We start from the raw sequence: 26,129 nt of genomic DNA, 5'->3' as shown, positions 1-26,129 counted from the left end.
TCAGAAATGAGAAGAGAATAATAATAATCCATTCAAATCAAAGTCCCCAAACAGACGAGTATTGGTTTCTCAGCAGAAAATTTTCCATTTGGCGGATTTTGTTTTCCCAGTCAGACCTTGCCATGGGAAGCAGAGAGAAAATGTTTGAGTTGCCTCCTCCAGAACAGCTTGGCCTAGACACTCTAGCTGTCGCTCACTGTCGTGGCCTTGCTGAGGATGGGGGAATTTTAATAATTTGGGGAGGTCCCAGGGTGTTTGGGGGAGATTATGAGGCTGTTACCTTTTCAGACAAAAGCTAAGAAATACAGAACTAGACAATTCTTTCACAAATCTGAGCTTTAGACATATTTTTTTTAAAGCAGGGGGTCTAACATGCTGTGAGAAAGTGGAAATGTTGGTGGCTCAGATAATTCAGTTTTTTCTATGTCTTGTGTGTGAGTAAATGGCACAGCACCTTAATTTATAAGCACATCTTTCTTAACTATATTAAATATTATGTGGCATATTAACTATATCAAGTGGGTTGTTCAATACAATGACTTTTCCATTTGTTGCCCAAAACATATTTTTAATATTATTTAAATGCACCCAACTCCTTGAACATAAAGTTGTTTATTTCATTCCTGTGAAGTGTGTTGGTAGCTCAGTTAATTAAGTTTATTTTCACTCTGTGTGTGTGTGTGTGAGGTACAACACAATAATTTAGTAATGCTGAAAACGTTCCCTTCTCCCTCCAGAACTGTCTCGGAATCACCTTCCTTTTGTAGATTATGAGGAAAATATTGTTTCTATGAAAAAACCCCATTGTTCATTTAAAAGGACTGACAACAAATGGCCACACTATGGAGAAACAACACCATGAATAAGAAAAGGAGGACTTGTGGCACCTTAGAGACTAACAAATTTATTTGAGCATCAGATTTCGTGAGCTACAGCTCACTTCATCGGATGCATGCAGTGGAAAATACAGTGGGGAAATTTATACACACAGAGAACATGAAACAATGGGTGCACACGGTAACAAGAGTGATGAGCTATTACCAGCAGGAGAGTGGCGGGGGCGGGGGGGGGTGCGGGGAAACCTTTTGTAGTGATAATGGAAATTAATTTACAAACTGGATACAATTAACTTAGGCTTGAATAAAGACTGGGAGTGGCTGCATCATTACACAAAGTAAAACTATTTCCCCATGTTTATTTCCCCAACCCTCCCCGCCCCACTGTTCTCACATGTTTTTGTCAACTGCTGGCAATGGCCCACCTTGATTACCACTGGAAATCAGAGAAAAAAGACTATAGCAGCGTGATTTCTAGACACCCTCCCATCCAATTAACACACACACACAGACTTTTCTAAGGCATCAACTTTTCCTTCTCCTTTATGATTCTTTAATGCATCTGGAAATACCAATTCCTAGAGGCCCCTTTTGTAGAGCAACCAACCACAGAGCAATGAGAAAGCTGGGGGCTGCCAGGTTGTTGAGGGCAAGTCTTGAAAGGGATGCACAAACAATCCAGCTGGATCCCCTGGCAACCAGATGTGGGGATTAGCTGCCACAGCTGTGGCTGCTGCTCTGAGGGAAGCGGTATAAACTATCTGCCTGTGGATGCAGTCCACCAGCTGGTTCTCCTGGGGCAGATGATGAGTGGTTGGGCAGGGATGCTGCACTGGCTGGGGTCTGAAATATGATTAGGGGTCTAAGGCACTTCCCTTCAGAGGGGGTCGAGGATGTGGAGACAGTGGAGTCCCAGCATGACAGTCATCAGGAGTCCAAGCTGCTTGGGGGGTGAGCTTGTGGGCAATGGCCCAACTGGATTGTTTGTGCATCCCTTTCGCTACTTGCCCACAACAACCTGGCAGCCCCCAGCTTTCTCATTGCTCTGTGGTTGTTTGCTCTGTGAAAGGGGCCTCTAGGAATTGGTATTTCCAGCTGCATTAAAGAATCATAAAGGAGAGGGAAAAGTTAATGCTTGAGGCCTGGTCTACAGTACACGGTTATTTTGGAATCAGCTGAGTTACCTTGAAATAAAACTGGTTCCATCCACACGACCAAACCAGTTTTTTGATTTAAAGGGCTCTTGACTCCAATTTCTGTACTCTACCTCGGCAAGTGGAGTAGCGCTAAAATCGAGATTGCAGTTCTGGGTTACAGATACTGTGGATGCAATTTGACGATATTGGCCTCCGGGAGCTATCCCAGAATGCTCCCCTCACTCCCAAAGCATGCTCCCGGACTATGACCCTGGAGAAGACACTTCTGGTGAGTGAGAGCTTGATTGGAGCCACGCGGTGGGGGGTGGGGGAAACCGAGCCACGCTGGGTTGCTCGCGTTTAGTTTAAAGGGCTCATCCCTGCTCAGAGCCTCATCGGAGCCACGCGGGGTGTGTGTGGGGGGGAGGGTGTTGTATGAAGTGATCATCCCAGAGAGCCTGCAGGCCCTCCTTTTATATCGCAAACCCCCCAGGCATTGCTTTCTATGGGAAAGGGGGCCCAGCAGTTTGAAAGCATTGAGAGGAATGAGGAAGAAGCAGAACCCCGCATGCCCCTAGGGCTTACCATGGCTGCCTGCAAGCTGACTTCTGTTGCCCGGCCGCGCGTGATGGCTTACTCACACCAAAGTGTCAGGCACTTCAGTATAAGAGGAAAAATGCGACCTTGTACAGAAAGAACATGTGCTGTGTACTATGAATTGCCTGTTTCACTGAGAAAGAGTGTCCCCTTTGTTCTCTAAAATATATCTTTTAAAATACTGCCCTCCCTTTTTCTACTCCCACAGCAGGTGCAAATGTTTCAACACGGCCCCTATCTACTCCATCCCAGAGGCTGATCCAGATTAGTAGGCAGAAAAAACAAACTCGGGACGACATGTTTGCCAAGCTCACTCAGTCCTCACGCACTGATAGGGCCCAGCGGAATGCGTGGAGGCAAACAATTGTGGAGTCGCATAAAATATTACATGAATACAAAGAGAGGAGGGATGTGAGCGATGAGAGCAGGCAGGATGCTAGGCTCAAGCTCATGGGGGAGCAAACTGACATGCTCTGCTGTATGGTGGATCTAATGCGGGAAAGGCAGCAAGACCACAGACTGTCACTGCAGCCCCTGTATAACTGCTCTCCCTCCTCCCCAAGTTCCATAGTCTCCTCACCCAGACACCCAAGACCATGGGGGGAGAGGCTAGGGGAACCCACACAGTCAACCCCAGAGGATTGCACAAGCAGCAGAAAAATGGCATATCCTAAATTTTGATTTGGTTTCTGGACTTGTCCTTCCCTCCTCCTCCACCCCCGCCCAATACCCCCTACCCCCGTCTACCTTCTGATTTCTTTCAATGTTTTGTGCAACAAATAATAAAGAATGTTTTTTAAATAATTGTGACTTTATTTCCTTTCATGTATATATATATATATAGGGGGAGGGTAACTTTAATAGAAACAAACACAAATTTCACACTGTACCCTGGCCAGTCATGAAACTGGATTTCAAAGCTTCTCTGATGTGCAGCGCACCCTGCTGCACTCCTCTAAACTGACTCTAAACTGAGTGAAACTGGCCACCAGATGAGTTGCCTCAACCGTCCACCCTGCAGTAAATGTCTCCCCCTTACTCTCACAGGTATTGTGGAGCACACAACAAGCAGCAATTACAATTGGAATATTGGTTGTGCTGAGATCTAACCGAGTCAGTAAACTGCACCAGCGTGCTTTCAAACATCCAAACGCACATTCTACCACCATTCTGCACTTGCTCAACCTATAGTTGAACTACTCCTTACTACTGTCCAGGGTGCCTATGTATGACTTCGTGAGCCATGGCATTAAGGGGTAGGCTGGATCCCAGAGGATAACTATAGGTATTTCAACATCCCCAACAGTCATATTCTGGTCTGGGAAGTAAGTCCCTTCCTGCAGCTGTTCAAACAGACCAAGTTCCTGAAGATGCGAGCGTCATGCACCTTTCCTGGCCATCCCACGTTGATGTCGATGAAACACCTCTTGTGATCCACCAGTGCTTGCAGCACCATAGAACCTCAGAGCCTTAAAACCATCCACAATGGTCTGCACATTTCCCAAAGTCACTACCTTGGATAGCAGCTGGTCAATGATTGTGTTGGCTACTTGCAAGACAGTAGATTTCCCCACTCCAAACTGATTCCCGACTGACCGGTAGCTGTCAGGCTTTGCAAGCTTCCACAGGGCTATGGTCACTCAATTCTCAACTGTGAGGGCTGCTCTCATTTTGGTGTCTTTGCGCTTCAGGGCAGAGGACAGCAAGTCACAAAGCTCCATGAAAGTGGCCCTTATGCATACAAAAGTTTCTCAGTCACTTGGAATCATCCCACACCTGCAACACGATTCCACCAGTCTGTGCTTGTTTTCTGGGCCCAGAATCAGTGTTGCACATCATGAACCTGGCCCAACAGCACCATGATCTCCCAATCGCCACATGCCGTGCCATCTTTGTCCATGTCCTCATCAGTATAGTAATCGTGCTGTCGTTGCTCCCTCGCCCGGTTTTGCAGGGACTGCACATACTGCTGGATAATGTGTGAGGTATTTACAATGGTCAAAACTGCAGCGGAGATCTGATCTGGCTCCATGGCTATGGCGCCTGCACGGGTAATCCTGGAAAAAGGGCGCGAAATGTAGGAGAGCAGAGTGGCAGTGGAAGAGGTGCTGTTTGGTTCATGGTAGCCAAACAAAGGTGGGAAATGGTGGTCCTCTGTGGCTTTCACGGAAGTGGGAGCCCAGGACAGACAACCTGGAGAAGCTCAGAAGCGTGGCAATAGCGGGAGAGCAGAGTTGGCGGCAGAAGCTGTGCTGCTCGGTTCACGATGGCCGAGCAGAGTTGGCAGCGGAAGCACTCGATGAGGAAGAGAAAGAGTAGATCGTAGAGATTACACAGGAAGATGAGAGGAAATGAGAGGTGGATTCATAGTTGCAGGAGAGCAGCGGTGCACCGTCTGCTGAAAGCAGTATGGCGTCGCATGCCAAAAAGGCGTGAAACGATTGTCTGCCATAGCTTCCTGATGACACACACCAGAAACACCTGCAAGAAAGTTTTTGCCCCATCGTGCACTGGGAGCTTAAACCACAATTCCAATGGGTGGCGGGGACTGCTGGAACTGCGGGATAGCTACCCACAGTGCACCGCTCCGACATTCGATGCTAGCCTTGGTACTGTGGACGCAATCTGCCGAATTCACGCGCTTTAGTGGGGACACAGAAGAATGAATGTATAAAATAGCTCTCGAAATTTCAAATAGAATAATTTTGAAATAATTTCGTACTGTAGGCGTACCCTTACAAACTCTGTGTGTGTGACTTAGATGGATGGAAGGGTGTCTAGAAACCACCCTGCTATAGTCTTTTTTCCTGATTTCTGTTAGAAAATCTGAAGCAGGGAGCAAAAAGAGTTGCCCTCTCTGAGGCTTGAACTCAGGACCTTCAGATTATGAGACTGACGCGCTGCCAGCTGCGCTAAGAAGGCTTGGAAAAGTCTTGGGCTCAGTGCTTATAGGACCCTCCTCCAGCAGTGACGGAGCCTGGCGGGTGCTGGAAGAAGCACGGAGATCTGGTGCCCGGAGACCTGTCCTGGCAGCTTTCTCCGCAGCAAAGAAATCAATTCTCCCAGCCAGTGAATAATCCACCCAGAGCTAATGGCACCATTGGTGGGGGGGTCCCAAGCTTCGCACCAACCTCCACATTTTAGAACTTACTCTCGTTATCCTCCTATGGCACTTTCCATGTGAATTGGGAAAAGCAAGCTGAGGAAGCTACGTGGGGTAATAGAAACCAGGGCTGCAGGTAAGGCTTGAACTCATAACCCCAGCAGCGAGCACCCTTGCGCTAACCAGCTGCACCACCGCAAGCGCTTCTTAACCAGGCTTGGGAAGGAGGCAGTTATCCGTCTCTGTGGTTCACACCTTTGCCTGGTGATTGAAAGGCTGCTGGTTCAAACCTCACTCAAGATGTGGCTTTTCAGCAATGAGACTCCAGTCCATTTTAATAGGAAGAAAATCTCCTCTAATCTGGTTTAGCCCCATTTGACTCCTTCGGCCTGTCCACTTCCTCTCCCCCAGTCTCCTTCCTTCCCCACTGGGGCCCTGCAGAGAGGAGCCCCCGTCAGTCTCTGTCACAGAGAGTCTGTATCTCATAGGGGGAGGGAGGGGTCGCTCTAAAACATTGGTAATGGATGGGGGAGGGGTGCGTGTGGTTAGGGGGAGAAGGAACTAACAGTGGGGCCCAGAGAGATTCCCCCACAGACTGGGGAGACCCCCTGCTGCCCACCATCAGCCAGCTGTGGGAAGAACAACTTGCGATTGCTTGGGGAAGCCACCTTTAAAAGCACGAAGTGTACCACGCTAATTACCTTTTAAAAAGATCAAAGCCTGCTCAAGCCCCGTGTCCCAATCCCTGGGACGACTTTGTCCTGATATTTCACTGGCCGCAGGCACAAAGCGAGTCCAATTCCAGCTCCCGTTCGGAGTCAACGCCCACAGACGAATCCGGAGGCTTTTCATTCCTCAGGTTCTGCTCCATTTCATTTCGAACTTGTGCCGAGATTTATCGTTGTGCAAAGCAACGTTAGGCCCTTAAACTGGGCGAGACCGGAGCAGAGGCTGCATTCATTTAACCTTCCAAAAAGAAACAAGCAGAAATGTAGCTTAGCACCGAAGTTCCTCCGGCCGCCGGGGCGGCGAGTTATCTGGGCCCGTGGTGCCCATGCTCCAGCAATATAAGAGCACGGGGGCCTGGCTCCACCAAAGTTCAGGGCTGGGTGTCTCCCCCAGCCCCGCCTGCTGGCCCCGGGACATTTAAAATGGTCCAGGGACCCCCACCGCCACCACCGGCACCACAACGGGGCTAAGGCGGCTTCCTGCTCACCCTCGCTCCGCGTAGTGCCGCTCCCAGATGCAGATGGCACGTCCCTGGGCTGCCCCTCCACATGCTGCCCCGCCGCGAGGGCCGACTCTGCCAACCGTGGCAACGGGAGCTGCTGGGGTGGTGTCTGTGGGCAGTGGTGCGCAGAGACCCCCCACCTAGGAGCTGCTGCCAGAGGGGGGTGTGGGTCGCTTTTGGGAGATGCTTGAGGTAACAGCTGCACCCCTCACTCTCTCCTGCACCCCAAGCTCCAGCCCCGACCCCAACCCCCTGCACCCAAATTCCCTCCCAGAGTCCGCCCCCTGCACTCCCTCCTGCCCCTATCCCCATGCCCCAGCCCAGAGCCCACACCCCACACCCAAACTTCCTCCCAGAGCCTGCACCCCCTCCTACACCCCAACCCCCTACCCCAACCCAGACCCCGCACCCAAACTTCCTCCCAGAGGCCTCTCCCCACACCTGCTCACACACCAACCCCCTCCCCCAGCCCAAAGCCCACCCCTGCACCCAAACTCCTCCCCAGAGTCCACTCCCTGCACCCCCTCCTGCACCCTATCCCCATATCCCAGCCCAGAGCCCACACCCCACACCCAAACTTCCTCCCAGAGCCTGCACCCTGCACCCCTCCTACACCCCAACCCCCTACCCCAACCCAGACCCTGCACCCAAACTTCCTCCCAGAGGCCTCTCCCCACACCTGCTCTCACACCCCAACCTCCTCCCCCAGCCCAAAGCCCGCACCTGAACTCCCTCCCAGAACCTGGCCAACCCACCCATTCCTGCACCCCAATGCCCTGCCCCAGCCAAGACCCCACACCTGCATGCTAACTCCCTCCCAGAGCCTGCATCCCTCACCCCCTCCAACACCCTAACCCCCTGCCCCAGCCCAGAGCCCACACCTAGAACTGGAGCATCTGAGCACCCAGGACCTTCTGTGGAGCTGCCCTTCCCCTTTCTCTTCCCTTCCCCTTCCCCTTCCCCTTCTCTGGTCTCATCTGTCATTGACTCCAGCCTGTTTTCTATCCATCGTCAGCACCATCCCAAGCCAGCTGCACTCGCCTCAAAAAGACAGAGTCCCCTGACGGGTGTAAATCGCTGACGTCTCTCCTCTCTGAGCACTGACTGCCCCTCCGTTTCCTTGCCCCTCAGTCTGGGCAGAGGGGACCTTTCCCTCCAGGGCTGGAGGAGTCTCCCTTCTCATCCGCCATTGCCCCAAGCAGCCCAGCGGGTGGGAATCTTAAAAGTGCCGAGGTGACTTAGGAGCAGAAACCCCCACAGACCTTCCACCCCTGATATTCTATGAGTCACGCAATGGGCACTTGCCCCTCCTTGAGCAGGACTGAAACTCCTGGGCCACATCCCTGGTGGGTATGAGCAAAGCAGCCGGGTGAAAAGAAAACTTGGAGATGCTGGGGATTGAACCCAGGGCCTCATACATGCGAAGCATGCGCTCTCCCACTGAGCTACATCCCCAGATGGGGCCTGTTTGTGATGGGTTCCCCTCAGAGCCCTCCTCTTTCCAGAGCATCCGGGGGCTTAACAGCAGCATGGGGGACACATTCCCCTGCTCCGAGGGCCAAACCTCCTGTCCTGGAGGTTGCTGATTCATATGGGTCACTTTGCAGCAGGGCCAGATTTTATGTGTTGGGGAGAAAGCATGTGGGCCCTCGACTCACGGTGCAGAGATACACTCAGCCCTCTCCCCTGCATTGGCTGGGTGATGCTGCCACCCCCTGCTGAAAGGTAACGGTGGTGGGGGGCGCTGTCAGAAGCTCAACACCTGATCCTGGTGGAAGAGGTGGGGGGGGGCTCCAGGTGTTCCTAGGATCTGCTATTTCCACCTGCCTGTAAAGTCCAGCTTTCCCCAGCGCATTCACTGCGGTGCAATCGGGTCACTCTTTCCATGGCCGACAGCAAAGAATCGCTCCCAGTTTCCCTTCTATCTGCAGCAGATCAGCCTGTGTCGCTGGTTAACGAGGTGGATCTAGTTGTAGATTGTAGATTGTAGATTCATGCCCCCCCTGGACAATTCACACCATCCCTTTCCTGCTCAAATCCCCAGCACCTCAGTGATCCCGGTAGCAGGGGTTGGGGTTTCCCTGAGGCCCTGAGATTCTCAGGGTCCTTTTTTCCCTCCACCTGGAGTAAACTCGGCTTTTCCCATCCCAGACATTCCATGAAATTGCAACAGCAGCATAAAGAAAGAGGGGAGGGAACATCTCCGAGCCAGGGCTGGATGTGCCCAGGGCCCCCTGCTTCTCCGTTGTTTCCGTCACAGAAGAGGCAGGTTCCATGGAATTTGACGCCCTGCTTTGCATAAGGGACAGAGAAAGATCTTGCTGTTCCTGCATCTGTGCAAAGAAAATTGTCCTTCTGTATGAGAGAGAGGCAGGAAATGGCCCCATGGTGGGACGATAGCCTCAGGATTTAGAGCAAAGGACTCAGGCTGAGAACTGATTTAACTCCACTCATCTCATTTAACTCCACTCATTAAAAAATTGTCTTCCGGGAGAGATTGCAAACTTGTGACTTTAATCCAGACTCGGGGGGGTTGGGCTGCTTTAACTCCTGGTAAAAACATGAACTTGATTCCAAGAACGGGGAGAGAAGTTGCCTTTGGTCCACGGCTGGTGTCTCCTGGACAGAGGGAAACATCCTTCGTTGCTGCCAGGGGATAGGTGGCAACTGGTGACATCCCAGGCCTGGGATGAAAGGGGAATGTTGCAGGGACTTTATCATACAGGCCCCATCCTGCTTCTCAGAGCCCACAGGAGAGAATCTAGAGAAGAGTGAGTCTGCAAGTGGATTTTAAAACACTTGAAAATATTGCTCTCAGCCCTGAAATTTTGGAATCCGGGGGAAACGTCTAAGAGGAACTCCTGCAGAATGCAAGCAAAATGCACAATAGTCTGAGTATTAACCGTGGTGCGGCTCTGACTCCGATGAATTGGTGTAGCTCAGAGACACTGGCCACAGCAAGTCCTCTTGACCCCACCACGCAATGACGATGAGAGCAGTGTGAGGTTCCTATTCAGGAGTTCTTGTGGGGGAGGGCAGAGGAGCGCAGGGAGCCGTGGGAGGGGAGAAGATGTTGGGGGCACTAGGGCTTGTTTGGTGCCACAAGGGAGGGAAGGCTGAGGTAGTGGGAGGAAGGGGATAGGTATGTGGAAGATTAGACTAGAAGACCACTTGATCTGCAGTCAAATACTCTACCACTGAGCCATACCCCCATGACATTTGCAAAAGCAAATCAGTGATCTTAAGGATTTTGAAGGACAGGTCCTGCCTCAGAGAGCTCCTTTTCCATTCCAGGACCACAGTGGTTTTAAAAATGGGGTTTGATTAAACTTTTTATACACGTGTAGACCCCACAGCTTGCACACTCACCGACACAGCTTCTCCCACTGACATAGCTACCATCTCTCGGGGAGGTGGATTGACTACACACATGGGACAGCTCTCTCCCATCCCCTTAGAGCATCTTCATTATTTAGGAATAAGTGGGAAATAACCTACTGAATGGAGAGTAACCAATTTATCAAATATTGCTGAGTCTGCATTCAATATGGGTAACTGGTCATATTGGGCTGCATTAGGAGGAGCATTGCAAGCAAATTGAGGGAAGTGATTATTCCCCTCTATTTGGCACTGGTGAGGCCACATCTGGAGCATAGCGTCCAGTTTTTAGGGCCCCCTCCCACTACAGAAACAAATTGGAGAGAGTCCAGGGGAGGGCAACAAAAATGATTGCGGGGCTGAGGCACATGACGTACGAGGAGAGGCTGAGGGAACTGGGATTATTTAATCTGCAGAAGAGAAGAGTGAGAGGGATTTGATAGCTGCTTTCAACTACCTGAAAGGGGGGTTCCAAAGAGGATGGACCTAGACTCTTCTCAGCGGTACCAGATGACAGAACAAGGAGTAATGGTCTCGAGTTGCAGTGGGGGAGGTCTAGGTTGGATATTAGGAAAGACTATTTCCCTAGGAGGTTGGTGAAGACTGGAATGGGTCCCTAGGGAGGTGGTGGAATCTCCTTCCTTAGAGGTGTATAAGGCCCGGCTTGACAAAGCCCTGGCTAGGATGATTTAGTTGGGGTTGGTCCTGCTTTGAGCAGGGGGTTGAACTAGATGACCTCCTGAGGTCCCTTCCAACCCTGATTGAGGGTTAGAATAACATTTCCCAACCAACAGTCAGTTGAGCTAAGCGCAAATCCCTGTTATAATCCCACCCTATCCAGTAGCCCCAGGGCATATTCCAAGCGTTGGATTTGAGCCACTGAGTCAGCTTCCTGCAATGACTTTCAGCCTTCCCAGAGGTAATTTGTGAGAGCTCGCCATATAAGGATGTTCTTCTTTAATTTCCACCCATTCAATCCAAATGAGTTTGAAATTACCCATAGCAACATTCTTTCACCTAATTTCATAAACTGAGAACAGTTAGGAAATGTTGCGCTGAGATACCAGTCAGTGGGGAACAGAGTGATAGTCATTTGTAAACCAGTTGCATTAAGAACCACAGGTCTCTGGATGGGGGTAGACCACCATGGGAATGGGGGTGTCACAGACAATTTGGATGGAGGTGGTGAACTGGGGGTGCAAGAGTTTTAATTAGGGTATATTTTCCCTTCATCCTGAAGGGGCAGCATGACATGCCCAATTAAAAGGGGGTGTCACGCCTGAAGAATTTATAATATCCACCAAAATAACAGTAATAACACGACAAACACAGAACACAATTTTTTGTTGCGAGAGTGGACCCTTGGTGTTCTGGGTTGTTCTTCCACTGCTGTCAGCTTGCCCATAAAGTGTCTGAAAACAAAATGAACATTCCCCAGCCCCTTAGTGGGGACAGATTATTGCCTAAAAATACCCCTTTCTTTTTACAATTTGTTTGCTCACTGTGGGAAAACAGAAGAATTACCTTTATTTTTTGTTTGTTTGTTTTATACGAAGGATACTTGCTGCATACCTAGACAAAATAGGCCTGTCTATGTAACCACGGTCTGTTCCTGAAGTCTTTCCCTCAGCTCGTCACTCGATGTGAGGGGGGACATCATTTAGACCCTCCTTACACTTAGTATTTAAATCTCCTTATTGGCCCTACCTCTGCCGGCCTTAGATTTCTCCTCCTGTCCCTTTTTTGACAGCTTAACTGAGGTGGCTGAGAAGTTCAGGTGCTGCATTGCTAATCCATTGTGCTTTGCAAGCATGGGTTTGAATGCCATCCTCATCATGTGCATTTTGTCTTCTGCCCTACTTCACAAACAACCATCTCCCCTTTGGTACAATGACAGACCAAGCCACATTGCTTCCTGTAAACAAAAACCTCAGGAACTCAGACCTCCCTTGATGTCAATAAAACAAGTCTAAATCCCAGATTTCTCAAAGAGTTCTTTGTTTCTTAGTTTTTATCTCAAAAGGTAACAGCCTCATAATCTCCCCCAAACAGCCTGGGACCTGCCCAAATTATTAAAATGCCCCTGCCCTCAGCCACGACAGTGACCCAGAGCAACAGTGTCTAGGCCAAGCTGTTCTGAAGGAAGCAACTCAAACATTTTCTCTCGGCTTCCCTTGAAAAGGTCTGAGTGGGAAAACAAAATCCCCAAAATTGAAAATTTTCTGCTGGGAAACCAATACTAGTCTGTTTGGGGACTTTGATTTGAGTGGATTATTACTATTCTCTTCTGATCTCGGAATTATTTCAGTTCAGTCTTTGTCCTCCAGATGTGTTGCCAAGTGTTGAGTTGAGTGGGAGAGAGGCCAAGTCATGATGTCTCTTCCCCTCTTCCAACTTGTTCGGAAGTTCCTCTGCTATGATGTGAGTCAAGCAGTGTCCATTGTCTCCGGGCTGTCTCGGAGAAGTCTGCATTGTACATGGTTCCTGGAAGAGGCCTTGGGAGTGTGGATACCTTTACTGGGCCAGCAGCGAGTCTGGCTCCTCCAGTGTCGCACCAGAAAAGCTCGTGGTGGCCATTTCCCAGCCTCATCACATATTTCAGTAACGCACCCAGAGCAAAACTCCACCAGTTCCCAGACAAGGCTAGCACACACCATCCACCCAGGTATTAGCGTTCAACAGATCACAACTTTTACAATGATACCTCGCCAGGCAGACTCTGTACAAACCATGTCATCATTATATGAGGGTTCTGCTTTGAGCACAGCCTGCCACACCTGGGCTGACATTGCAATGGAGACGTACCCTTAGACTCCATCTCTCCCGGGATAAAGATGGCAGCAGGACTGGCCTGGGTCACCTGATGTGAGTGCATGCAGGTCAAGCTGTGGGGCTCAAAACCGGGGTGCACATATTGGGGCTTCTGCGGAAGCCTGGGTTCGGAAACACTCACCCCTTGTGGGGTCTCAGAGGTTGGGCTCAAGCCCATCTGTCTCCACTGTCATTTTATAGTCTTGCAGCCCCAGCCCCAGAAGCCTGAGTCTGCTGCCCCGGGCTCTGAGACAGGTGCCCTGGGTGTTTTAATCGCTGTGCAGACGTAATGTTAGGATACGTCTACAGTGCAATGAACCCCCCACGGCTGGCCCGTGTCACATTAATCAGGGTCATGCGGCTTGGGCTGTAAAGTTGCCGTGTACGTGTCTTGGCTCAGGCTCAGTATCCTGCTCTAGGAGCCCAGAAGGTTGGGAGGGGAGTTTAGCAAGTGGAAATGGTAAAAACACAGTGAAGTATTCCCCTGGACCCACCATGGCTGCCGCTCCCACCTCTCAGCCCCACCCATGAGACCCACCCAGCCTGCCACCCATGCCTCTCCGTCCCCTCCCCGACCTCCCCTGCCCTGCCCACCACTCGCACCTCTGTGCCCCTCCCCGAGGCACCTGCCCTGTCTGCTGCTCGAACCTCTCTGCCCCTCCCCTGAGACCCACCCTGCCCTCCTCTTTCTTCATGCTGCTATTATTATTCCATGACACATTAAAGATGGAATGAAAAGCTGAGTTTCCTCCAGAGTGAGGAAAGAAAGGAGACACCAACCCCCTGGCAAAGCTCTGTGCCCCAGAGAAATCTGCCCCCTGCTATGGCAATCACTGATGTACTGGGGATATGACAGGAAAGGGACTGTCTGAATTATCAAGGCAGGAATTTTACAATCTACGGCAACATCATTAGCCACAAACACACTCTCATCATGCTCCCGCCAGAAGGGAAATGAGCAGGAACTCTTGTTCAGCCATGGACGCACTTACACAACGGCACAGCAGTGAGTGTGCTGTGGAAGCTGGTCTGAGGAAACAACTGGAAATGGTCCCTCAGCGAGAACAGATTTAGAGGGTAGTGAGAGAGCTGCATAAAGCAAGTAGTTGTGGCTGAGTGGTTAAGGTGGTGGATTAAAAATCCATGGGGGGGGTCTGCATGGGCAGGTTTGAATCCTGCCAACTACAGAGGAAGTTGTGGCTCTTTAGTTTCAGTGCCTTAGCATCCTTGGTACCAATGGGAGTTAGGCCTTGTCTCACTCTCAGGCAATGTCTACACTAGAGAGTTAGGCCGCTTTAGTTATAGCATTTTAATTAAACCGCTGTTGCATGTCTACACTAGACTTCTCGTGTCACCAGAGCGCGTCCACCCTAGCAGCTCTTGGATCGCCACAGAGAGCAGTGCATTGTGGGTCGCTATCCCACTGTGCAACTGGCCGCAGGGTGCTTTGGGAAGGGCTTGCAATGGCGCATGGGCCAGTACAGCATCACATGATGCAGGTTGCTCTGTCTCATTGCTCCATGGGCATCCGACTAGATTGCCAGCTGCTTTTCAGCTTCAGTGTGCGTGGCGGACAGACAGTGTGTGACAGAGAGTGTGTGTGTGTTGGGGAGAGACAGTGTGTGTGTTTGGGGAGTGTGTGTGTTGCAGAAGAGTGAGCGTGTTGGCATGTTGCCTCTAAGTTCAGACAGCTGCTGGAAGCAACCAGTCCTGAGTCTGGGGGAGGGGGACACCCCAGTCCTGAGTCTGGGGGAGGAGGACACCCCTGTCCTGAGGCAGAGGGAGGGGGACAGCCCCGACATCAGCCCCCACTTCTCGCACTGGCTCAGCACAGCACAGCTGACTCTGTCACATACACACACACATGCTGCTGCCAGCCTGGCTGTGTGTCAGGGGTGCAGCACGAGGGGGGTTTAGAGGGCCATAGGCCCAGCACTTTTTCCCAGCCCAACAACAGAGGGAGGAACAAGGTGGAGTCTTGGGGGAAGAGGCGTTGTGTGGGTGTGGCCTCGGGGGGGTGGCATCAGGGAGAAGGGTCAGAGTGAGTGAGGGCTGGGGAGAAAGGGGTGTCATGGTGGCGTCACAGTTTGAACGCCGATGGCTCCCCCACTGTCAGGAAGTTTCCACCACCCCTGCTCTGTATTCGCAGTGCGGGAGAGAGCAGCATCCCACGGCGGTGATTTGCTCCTGGCTGCTGGAGCGGAGCCGGAGGCTCAGCCGTCACAACTTCCCGGAGCGATGAAAGGGGAGGGACCCAGCCTCTGTAGCAGGAATGCAGGGCAGGCGAGTTCAAGGCGGGCATTGTGGGATACTGGCAGAGGCCAGTTATGGTGATCTAATGAACGGCAGTGTCTACACTGTCACTTTGGCGCTTTAACTTTGCTGCAAAAAGCTCTAGGCCTCTCGTCGAGGTGGTTTTATTTTGTCGCCAAAACAGGGTAGTTTTGTCCCCAGAGGTGGCACCGCAGTGTGTACACCAGCCAAAAGCTGGCGACTGAGGGAGTGTAGTGAGTATTTCTCATGCCTGAGCAATATAATTATGTTGAAGTAACTTTGTAGTACAGATCGGGCCAAAGATTCACACACACCCAGCTTGCAAGGAAAACTTCACCTGCTCCTCTGCTTTGCAGAATCCAAACACAAGTAAAGTTTCTCAGGCCCAGGTGGGGTCTGGCAGGAAGTCAGGTGTGGGCACGCGCTGTGCCTTCACCACAGGCAGGCACCATGGCTTAGCTGGCTGAAGCACCTGGTTTGTAAACATGAGATCCTGGCTTCAACTTCCAGTGGTGCCTTCTTGAGTGGCTTTTGGGGCACCTGGTATTGGCTACTGTCAGAAAACAAGATACAGAGCTAGATGGGCCTTTGGTCTAGCCCAGTATTTCTGTTTTTATGGTTTCAATAAAACTCACAGGCACTGATAATAGAGCTACAGAAAGTTTGGGTGTTAAGAGCTGATAGGTCAGTGTTCCAGTCCCCTCACAGATGATCCCCTCCCTCTGGGACAGGGGCGGGTCTGAGCTCTCACACCAAATGGCTCACTATGACTGCCAGAATCTGTAGGCATCTCATTTAGTTTAAATCGAGGGTTGAGAACCGCTTTGTGCACCATGTGTGAGAATAAAAATCCTAAATCACCCTTTGAAATAACGAATGCAGCAGGACTTGTTATTGTCCCTGCCCCAAAGCAGACAGACCAATGGAAAAGCGCCACTGAATCCAGGGGAATACTCCACTGCCATTTTACCTTTTTCACTTGCCAAATTCCCTCCCAACCTTGTAGAGTCCCAGAGCCCGGTACTGAGCCTGAGCTGAGATGTCTACTAAGCAACTTATCACCCCACAGTCCAAGCCCCAGGAGCCAGAGGTGGCACGGGACAGCCAGGGTCTTTCATTGCAGTGTGGACATACCCTAACAGTATGTCTACACTGCCATTAACACACCCCAGTCACTCTTCTCAAATTCTGGGTCAGATGATTCAGGCCTTTGGGACTTGTGCTGCAGGGTAATAAAAATATAGTGTAGATGCTTGGGCTTGAGCCCATCCTCTGAGACTCCATGAGGGGTGAGGGTCACTGAGCCCAGGCTACAGTCTGAACCCAAATGTCTACACTGCAGCTTTTAGCCCCACAACCTGAGCCCCAGGAGCCCAAGTCAGATGATCCAGGCAAGCCAGGCTGCAGGGCTTTTTTCACACTATAGATGCACTCTCAGGGTATGTCTACATCGCAATGTAAGCCCAGGGTTAGTAGAAGTCACGTCAGCAGCCCCAAAACATAAACATAAACCCTGAGCAAAAGACCCACCCCCAGGTAAGCTGGGCAGTTCTCTTTTCCCTCAGGTTCTTAAATCCAGCAACCAAATATCCTTTACTATGAGCCATCCCCTCTCTGCACCTCACTCATAGTTGTTGTCATTAGTCAGCACAAGGCCAGAGATGCCTCTGTAGAGTTCACCTCCCATCCTAGATAGGAAAAGGGGAAAATAAGAAAGCACCAAACTCACTCTGTTGTCTGGGAACACCCTCCCCAACCACTCTATCCAAAAAGAGGTCTATCACCTCAGTTGTAGCATTTATGATTTTAACCCAGCACATTTCTTAGCCCACTTGGTTTTGGAACCCATGTGCCCTGCCTAGCAAGTGCTATTCACTTGAGGGTGAGTCTCTCAATCGGAGTCTGCCAAGTACAGTTCTGCTGCCCTTGATTCACATAACAAGGAGAACAATGCTTTATCACTCCTGCCCCAAAAACAAGGAGACTGGGAATACAACACCAGCCAAAAGTGATCATTTCAGCAAGCAATCCCATCATGCTGAGCACCTAGGCAGAGTGGCTGTGACCATGAAAATGAGATCAGCTCCTGAAGTCCTCTTCCAAAGCTCATCACTAGATGTCAGGGGAGAGCTCATTCAAACCCTGCTAGCATATTTAATATAGATATTTCCAACATACTGTAAAATCCACATGGAGACTCATGCATGAAACCTTGAAAGAAAAACTTCCTGAGGGGGTCTGACGCACGTGTTGCTGGAGCAAAGGAGGGAGCCATGGGTTGCGATTAAGGAGCAGCGTGAGGAGGCTGAATAACTGTGACTTCCCTGGTGGTCTTGTAGTTAGAATTTTACACTCTTACTAACATGGCCTGGGTTCAATTCCCAGTCAGGGAAACTTTTCATGAACACATATCGAACAAATCAAACTTTTCGAGATCCTCATAGCGGAAATTAGGCATGTTCCCAATGTGGATTGTTTATACAAATAGAGCTGTGAAAATCATTTGTTGTTTTTCTTGCTAGCTAGCCAAACCAATAAAATAATCATCATCATGATTCAGATATACCCCAGATAATTTTTTTTTCAGTTTTCTTGCTGAAACAAAACTAAAAAAAAATCATTTTTGGTCAAACCAAAATATCTCAGTAAATAAAATATTCATCCAAAAAACCTTTCACCCAGGGCTATAGACAAGTCTTTGGAAGTATCATCCCAGAGAAAGTGACCATTAGCCTCTTCCATTCCTGAGGTCTAGCTGCTGAAGTGGTCTAAGCATGGACAATGGGCCTTTCACCTATTGGCCACTGGTTACTACCTTGCTCAGGTAGCTACTGATGAAAGACAATGTGGTTTAGTGGCCGACCTACTTCTATCCTCTACCCAAGGGGTGTTTGTGTCCCATTGCATATAAAATACAATAAATGCATTTTGTTGATACCTAAAACTGGGATCAAGATGAAACATTGTGATTGTAGATCTATGAGAAAATCTCTGCTGAGTTCTACAGAAGGAAGATTTTCTCATCAGGTTCTAGCACATGATAAAAATTCTCAAGGTTCTTTGAGCTTCCAGACACATAGGCCAGAATTTTCAGAAGGTCTCACCCCCACCTCTAGAGGTAGATTTTCAGAAAAACTCAGCTCTTATTTAAGTAACAAACATTTTGGCCAGGTTTTCAGAAAGGCTCAACACATTGAGGGCTGAGCTATCTTGAAAACAAAAGGTGGTAGCAGTTGTGGGTTCTGGTTGCTTGGCCATCTGGCCCACCATGCAGGAGTTTGATGTTCAACATTACTTTCTCAGAATGCTAGCAGCCATCTTTTATTTACTTAAAAAGTGAGCAGTTAGACTACATATAAAAATCAGCTGTGCTGTAGAAGGTCTCTAGAAGTTGAAAGAGATGTGCCATCTCCGCCTCCCTGAAGAATTCATAACAAATTAAAGAAATCCAACACAGATAAATCACTTTATTAACAGCCTCAGGCTGACCAAGTGGTCTACTATGTCAAATCCAAAGCTGTGTTTTTCTGTCATTTGGTCTTCTGGGTGCCATGTTGAGTCGTGGGTTCAAATCTTTCTTTTGACACAATCATTGTCTTCTGCCTGAAGAAATGGCCTCATTTCAACCTCTCCGGTAACATTACAACACCAACTGCTTAGAATTTTATGATAGAAGTTGGAGGGAATGCAAACATCCTCCAAAGCTGTGCATTCAGGCCACCTAGTTGGGTAAATTCTATGCTCCTTATCCAGAAGAGACTTGGCATGGCTTGAGGGGAGGCAGGCTTGGCTGTTCAGTATCCAGGTGGAGGGAGAAGAGCAAAGTACATTGATAATGTAGAACGTGAGACTCACAACCTGTAGTTCTGAGTCATATGTGGATGCCCTACCTACTCTGGTTGTGTGCTCAGAGAGTTATCTCCTTGCTTTCCATTTAAGATCAGGGAGGCATATTATAACCAAGTGTTCGGGCAAAACTTTCCCCCCGGCCTGGTCAGTGAACCCTTTGGTGAGAAACTTTCCATGTATTTGACTGTGTTTCGGTTTCTTGTATTGTTAGATGAGGCCTGAGGCACTAGAAGGGAAATGTCCATGGAAAACTCAGACATTCCTGTTCTCGAAACAAAGGCAGATATTAGTTAGACACAGTTGCTTCTAGTATTCCTGTGGAATCTGAGGCTAGCTGAAGAATTTCTGTCTACACTAGAGAGAATCATTCCATTATAAATACCAATGAAATGAGATCTGCAGCTCAAGTCAGTGCTTTTTTAAAATATTTGCTGAGAAAAAAAGCCATTCTCTCCATTGTTGATAAGGTCAAGGAGCCCTCTTTTGCTTCCAATTTCAAATGCGGAATGAATGGAGATTTTTGTTTAAAAACTTCTATTTTTCTGTTGGAATTGAACAAAGGACACAGCTGTTAAAACACCAGAGCCCACCACTTAAAGCACCAGGTAGTGCCATTTCTTTCTGACAGCCAACTTTTGCTTTCTCAGGCTCTTACTTCACCAATCTCAGACACTGCTCCATTCTCCATTGCCCTGAAGGGACAAGAACAGAGAGTGAAGTATCCCCTGTGCTCAGTGAGCCCAAAAAATGGATGACATGGTGTCACAATCTCAAATTATGCTTTGGTTCCTCCATCAGCATCACAGGAGCAAAACAAAGAAATCACCAGAGGAGCAATTCTGCTCTGCTTTCATTGACCCAAGTGCAGTCCTCTCCACTTCTTCTTCTGTTTATAACCTGGAGCCTCTGCCAGGGGAAAAAATCATTGAGCTGACAGTATTTCTGGGATAGAAACCCAGAGAAGAGGGTTGATGCCACCTGATGGGAGGCTGATTCATTTTCATAGGTCTCATTGCTTTAGCTGCCCCCTCGCGTAGCTCTCATTTTGTGAGCGCTGAGCTCTAGGAAGCCGACAAAGTGCTTAACCCTGCTTCTCTCAGGCCGCTGATACTAGGAGCATGGGGATTATATACCAGCTGCAAGCCCTTCTGTCCTCTCCTTGTCCTCCTTGGCTACCCTGGACCCTTTCCCACAAATGGTTTCATCAGATGCTGGAGGGACCTAAGAATTGGCAGTTTTCCCTCACCCACCTCATAAGGCAAACAGTGATTCCATTCTCTGGCACTCCTAGGGCCACATTTTCTTTGAGGACCTTCTCTCCAGGGGGTCTGATATCCTGCAAAACTGTGTGTGTGGCTTGGGGGGGAGCTGACTTGTCTACCCCCTCTCTGGGAGCTGAGAAGCTTTTTCTGACTCTCGCCCACTATATGAGTCAAACGGCATCACCCGCTGGTGGGAGAACACTAAATTCCACCCTCTTGTGCTTCTTTCTCTGACCAGCTGGTAAATCGACCCCAGCTCTCTGATGTAGAAATCAGCATCTAACCAGCCTTGTAATAGCCCCTGTTTGCTGGCTGGAGAGTGAAGGAATGAAGTCAGAAGGCAAATGTCAGAAAAGGAATCTCAACTTGCAAAGAAACTTCCTTAGGGATCCTTCTACACTGTGACAGTGCCTTTCAAGAGGTACTACAGACAGCCTGGCTAGCTCAGTTAGGAGAGCGTGAGACCCTTAATCTCAGGGCCTGGGTTTAAGCCTGACATTGGGTTCTTGACCTTGCTGCCTTAAGTGTACTTTTTTTGGATATTTGGTGAGCCCAAAATAAAATGAGTACTTTTGGCACCTTAGAGACTAACAAATTTATTAGAGCATAAGCTTTCGTGAGCTACAGCTCACTTCATCGGATGCATTTGGTGGAATCCAATGAAGTGAGCTGTAGCTCACGAAAGCTTATGCTCTAATAAATGTGTTAGTCTCTAAGGTGCCACAAGTACTCCTTTTCTTTTTGCGAATACAGACTAACACGGCTGCTACTCTGAAACTGTCAAAATAAAATGCACTCTCTTGCCTCTCAATGATCTTACTCAGGAAATGTCTCTTGTTTCGGTCTATTCAAGGGACACCATCATAGAACCTAACCACATCAGCCGCACCATCAGGGGCTTGTTCACCTGCACATCTACCAATGTGATATGTGCCATCAATACCCCTATGCCATGTACATAGGACAAACCGGACAGTGTCTATAGAAAAGAATAAATGGACACAATTGAGACATCAAGAATTGTAACATTCAAAAACCAGTAGGAGAAAACTTCAAACTCCCTGGACACTCAATAACAGACTTAAAAGTGACCATTTTTCAACCAAAAAACTTCAAAAACAGAGTTCAAGAAGAAACTGCAGAACTGGAATTAATTTGCAAACTTTATGCCATCAAATTAGGCCTGAATAAGGACTGGAAGTGGCCAGGTCACTACAAAAAATAATTTCCCCTCTGTTGATACTCACACCTTCTTGTCAACTTTTGGAAATGGGATACATCCACCCTAATTGAATTGGCCTCGTTAACACTGTCCCCCATCCCCCCTTGGTAAGGCAACTCCCATCTTTTTATTTGCTGTGTATTTATCACCTACCTACTGTCTTTTCCACTCCATGCATCTGATGAAGTGAGTTATAGCCCACAAAAGCTTATGCCCAAATAAATGTGTTAGTCTCTAAGGTGCCACAAGGACTTCTTGTTGTTTTTAAAAATATCAAGGGCGCAGTAAGGAAATTAGTTGCTCTGAGCTTGTGGTAACATCATTTGAAGAAGAAGAGGTTGATGTTAAAAAGGGCTAAGGAAATAAAGTTATTTCAAAAGTGAAACGTGATGTTGTGTGTTGAAAGGCTGGCTTAGACATTTTATTATTGTTATTTATTGATTCCTCATACCCAGACCCTGCCTAGCAAGGAAAGGAGGGGAAACGTGATTTCTCTGACATGCAGAGGGGACATGAGGCTGTTTGTAGTTAGCACAACTTAAACAAACAGGAGGGAAAACGCTGGCTGGGAGCTAAATATTCAGGAAAAAGGGTTGGGATTCTTCTACGCTCAGATTTGTTATGTAGCTGGCAGTCTCCCAAGTGATGGTCTGTTCCTTCCCTCAAAATGCAGGCAAACCTTCTCCTTTTTAACTTAAAGTTCCATGAAAGAAAAAAAAAATAATCAGGAAGGAAGCATAGAAACTATGGATGTAGTTGAGAAAGGACTTGGAGTGATAAAAGACCAAAGGAGAGAAACCTGCACTGTTTCTGCCTGGTTTTGAACCAGGAACCTTTTGCTTGTTAGGCAAACGTGATAACCACTACACTACAGAAACCAACTACTATTGCTTTGGGGACCCTTTTCTAAGGCTTCCTCAATAGCCTCTACACCAGCTGATTTCCCTTTGAAGAACAGGGAAACAAAGGGCACCAAGAACTTACGTTTTTTAGGTGAGTCAAGAAAAGGGGGTAGCATTGTGCCCCTCGGGTAGCTCCTGCTCAATTCCAGTTCAGAAAGCAAAACTCTTCTGCCAAAATATCAAAAAAATGTTTCCCTTTACTTCATAAGTACAGTTCTGTGGCAATTAAATGATGATCCTAAAGTTTCATAAAGGCAAAGAACACTAAAAAAAGAAGTGTGGGAAATATGGATGTATATGGAAATATGGATGTACTTGGATTGAAGGAAGACAAAAATTGATTGGTAGAGAGTGAAAAGGCACTGCTTGACCCTGCTTTGGAACTTGTCTCACAACTACTGTAATAGAAATGCTAAGCAAAGGGTGTCCCAAAGGAGACTGAAGTGAGGCCGTTTTCTCCAGATAGAAGAAAATGGTCATGTCAGAAGTGGAATTTGAAACCACATCTCTATGCAGAGACCAGAACACCCAAGAGATAGGGAAAAAAGAGCCTGAAAACTGGCACTTTAGACCAGGCCACCATCCTGGCACTACAAAGAATGTGACTTATTAACTCTAGTTTTCAGTAATCTTTGTTGAACTCTTTAGGACGGTCGAGACGGCCCTTCTCTTTCAACTCCTAGAGACCTTCTACAGCACGGCTGATTTTTAGACACACTCACCTGGAGCTAAAGTTACTGGTTTCCTGGAGCTCTATGAGAGCTGAGGTGTTGTAGTCGTCCTGCTTACGTTTTAAGGAAACAAAAGATGGTTGCTAGAAAGTGATGGTGAACCTCAAAATCCTGCCCTGTGGGCCAGACAGTTAAGCAACCAGCACCCACAACCTCTACCATGGTAGCATCCTATCTAGCAAGAACTCACTTATCAGTAGCTGGGGTATGAAATCCTCATTTCTCTGTTGTTCTCTCACTGTAGTCCCCACTTCCCTATTGTCTGTCTGTATAATCTCTGTCTGGTTCTGTCATTGTTTCTGTCTGCTGTATAATTAATTTGTTGAGTGTAAACCAATTAAGGTGGTGGGATATAATTGGTTAGATAATCATGTTACAGTATGTTGGGATTGGTTAGTTAAATTTCAGTAAAATGATTGGTTTAGGTAGAGCTAAGCAGAACTCAAGTTTTCCTATATAGTCTGCAGTCAATCACGAAGTGTGGCGGGGAATTGAAATTATGTTTTGCTAAGGGGGGGAAAGGGAGGGGAATGGGAACAGGGATACACAGTGTTTTCCCCAGGAATTGAAATTAGGGGGGTATCGAATTTCCATGTGGAGGGTACAGGGCCTATGAGGGGTGAGACCATGACGGTGAAGGTGGGCTGTATGGCACCATAGTAAAAACTGAAAAATGTTTCATGACCATTTTAGTAGATTTAACTCATGTTTTAAAATCCTCACACAAATTAAAGTCGGCTACTCAAGCCTTCTATGAAGCACTACATTTACCTCCTTCTTAGTTTCTTGTTATAATTTTGCACAACTCCGTTAATGAACTTCTTGAATGCAACGCGTTCATCTTTGGTGTCTTCTCATGTGTCCGGTACTTCCATTCCTTCAACTGCTATGCTCATTAGTTCATTCACAGGATCAGGCAGAAAGTGACTTCTTTCAGAACACAAAATTCTATTCAATGATAAAAAAGAACAGTCAACTGTAGCTGTTGTAACTGGGAGTAGCAAGAGATGAATTCCTACCTCTTTCATCTCAGGAAACAGCACAAAGATTGAGTCAAGCCACTAGTGATGATACAAAGAAGTTGAAGTCAAATTTTCATTCATTCGTCGTATGATATTCCACTCTGTTCAAATTCTCTATTCTGTCCTGAGCACATGGCAGCCCCATTGCTGGTAGTGCCTCACTCCACTCAACTGTCCGTGTTTTATAGGACAGGGATCTGTAAAAGCTATATAAAGGTTGAGTAGAACCTAGATTGTAGATTTTTAAGAATCAAGTTTTTGTACTTTTTCAGGTGTCAGAGTAGCAGCCTCGTTACTCTGTATCCGCAAAAAAGAAAAGGAGGACTTGTGGCACCTTAGAGACTAACAAATTTATTGGAGCATAAGCTTTCGTGAAGAGTCTGCAGCTTGTACTAGCACTAGTTGGAGTACATGGCCTCTGCAGTGTGTATAGGAGAGATTAGGGATCCACTTTTATCTGAGCAAAGCTTGTACTCCACCATGTCTTCCAGAGAAGTTTGCAGCTCCGTCAAATGCACAAGCAGCCATCTGTTTGGGCTCCAATTGACAAGCATTTAACTCTTCTAAGATGTGGGTTGTCACAGATGCAGCTGATGTGTTTTCTATAACTTGAACATCCTAGAAATCCATCTACTGGCCTACCACTGACATCAAGATAACGTACACAATGACTTAATACTTGATGCCCATTTGCATCAGTGCATTAATCAGCCATGTATGCAAATTTTTTGAATGTGGTGAGAAAAGTCTTCACTTTTTCAACCATTGAGTCTTTCACTGTTTTACCACATGCGTCTAGCCAGTCAGCTGAGTTTCTTGCTGAAAGATAGTGAGCATTTGCTGGTCTTGTTCGGAACCTGTGTTTAACTTCAGGATGAACAAGTGACAATGCACTTAACATTGGCCTCCAGTTTGTAGTGTGTGGTATCTCTTGCTTAAATAGCAAGTATGATGCCACAGCCATGTTTCTTTGCATGAACTGTGCTGTGGCTACAGCATTCTTAACAGTCTCATTAACAATCACCGGTGTTGTCCTTGGTCAGTGGAGACTCAGAGTTCAGAGGTGTTTTCACAGGAGTTCACCTTCCAGGTGGGGGGCAAGAAGGCACTTTGCTCATTCCTCCAGCTGCTCACTGTTCGCTCTGGCCACTGTTGTTCATTGTGCCACCGTTCACTCCATTGCTCTGTTGCCAATGGCCCTGTGCCATCGCCTTCTGCTGCCACCTGCCACTGTGACCTCGGCGAGTTGGTCTCTTGAGGTTCCACCGGCTCTCAGTGATTTCAGCTGAGCTCTCAGTGGGGGAACCTTGCGGCTACTGCAGACTGGGCCGTCTCTTCCACAGAAACACTGTCCCACAGCAGGTCTAAGCACTTAGAGCTGATTATCAGTGATTTCAGCTGTAGTGGTCACTTAATAAAACAAAAGACTCTCCATGGAGCCTATGCAGCTCTGTCTTTAAACAGTGGAGAGGGGCAGGTCAAATAGTACTTGTGACTCAGGCAGACCATCAAGCAAAATACCTGTCCCCACCCTCTCTCTCCATGCCCTCAATCAGCACAGGACAAATTCAATTCTAATGCCCTTTACTCAGACAATAAGAATAACAACATTTCATTACCCACCCCCCCCCGCCCCGACGCCCCACATTCAGAGAATCATAGAATATCAGGCTCAACTGACTGTTGGTTGGGAAATGTTATTCTAACCCTTGATCAGGGTTGGAAGGGACCTCAGGAGGTCATCTAGTTCAACCCCCTGCTCAAAGCAGGACCAA

The 26,129-nt window shown here is 48.2% G+C and overlaps 1 protein-coding gene and 3 non-coding genes across 9 annotated transcripts in view; all 4 read right to left on the bottom strand.

Moving 5' to 3' along the window:
• The window catches only part of LOC119849376 (zinc finger protein 420-like), a 3,142,523-nt gene that overhangs the window by 1,445,047 nt on the left and 1,671,347 nt on the right, over positions 1-26,129 (bottom strand). The gene's annotated exons all lie outside the window — the stretch shown is intronic.
• Positions 5,419-5,491, bottom strand: TRNAM-CAU. Its single transcript has one exon. It is a non-coding gene; the product is annotated as a tRNA-Met (tRNA).
• Positions 8,287-8,358, bottom strand: TRNAA-CGC. Its single transcript has one exon. It is a non-coding gene; the product is annotated as a tRNA-Ala (tRNA).
• TRNAV-AAC lies at positions 22,505-22,577 on the bottom strand. The gene has a single exon. It is a non-coding gene; the product is annotated as a tRNA-Val (tRNA).

This window comes from Dermochelys coriacea, chromosome 28 (genome assembly GCF_009764565.3).
Source record: "Dermochelys coriacea isolate rDerCor1 chromosome 28, rDerCor1.pri.v4, whole genome shotgun sequence".
Lineage (NCBI taxonomy): Eukaryota > Metazoa > Chordata > Testudines > Dermochelyidae > Dermochelys > Dermochelys coriacea.
Note: the sequence above shows the minus strand (reverse complement) of the source record. Positions and strands in the feature narration are given on the sequence as shown.